This window comes from Penaeus monodon, chromosome 28 (genome assembly GCF_015228065.2).
Source record: "Penaeus monodon isolate SGIC_2016 chromosome 28, NSTDA_Pmon_1, whole genome shotgun sequence".
NCBI lineage: Eukaryota > Metazoa > Arthropoda > Malacostraca > Decapoda > Penaeidae > Penaeus > Penaeus monodon.
In genome coordinates this window covers 38,103,519-38,104,127 of record NC_051413.1, presented here as the reverse complement: position 1 = coordinate 38,104,127, position 609 = coordinate 38,103,519, and positions in this window count along the sequence as shown.

The window sequence follows — 609 nt, the reverse complement described above, 5'->3', positions numbered from 1 at the left end:
GCTCAATGCACTGCCTAGAATAAATGAATGTATCATAACACTATCTTTATTCCAGCCACCATAAATCGAAACCAATCTGAGTTCCTAACGATTTTATATGTTTATAATATTCCTCTCTTGATTTATCTAATCTTTATCCATCCATGTTTTCCTCTCTCGTGTTTTTTTTCTTCCCCCGCTGATTCCGTTTCGACCGAATTTCAGTTCTTTCAGGTCCCCCGTAACCCGCCTTCGAATCCGTCCTTCCTGTCTTCGATGGTTGCCCTGAGGTGCCCGATTCGCACACATTGGGGCCCAACAACGGTCTTTTTTCGCGACTCCACGGCTCCACTGACATTTTTACGCCTTTAATATCCCAAAATCTTTTTTTTACTCCCGTTATAAGTTTTTATTTTAGGACCTTAACCGGATATTTTTCAGCGTTTTTTCTTGGCTAGTGATTTTTTTTTTCTTTTCTTTTTGCTAATCTTTTTAAAAAAACATGCAGGATAAGAATGAAAGCGTGGATTGATCTTCCTTTTAGCTTTTAATAAACTTTTTTTTTATGGGGTTTTTTTTTTTTGAATTCAGTTTCCCCAAAAACTCTCCCAAGTTACGAAATTCATGGCG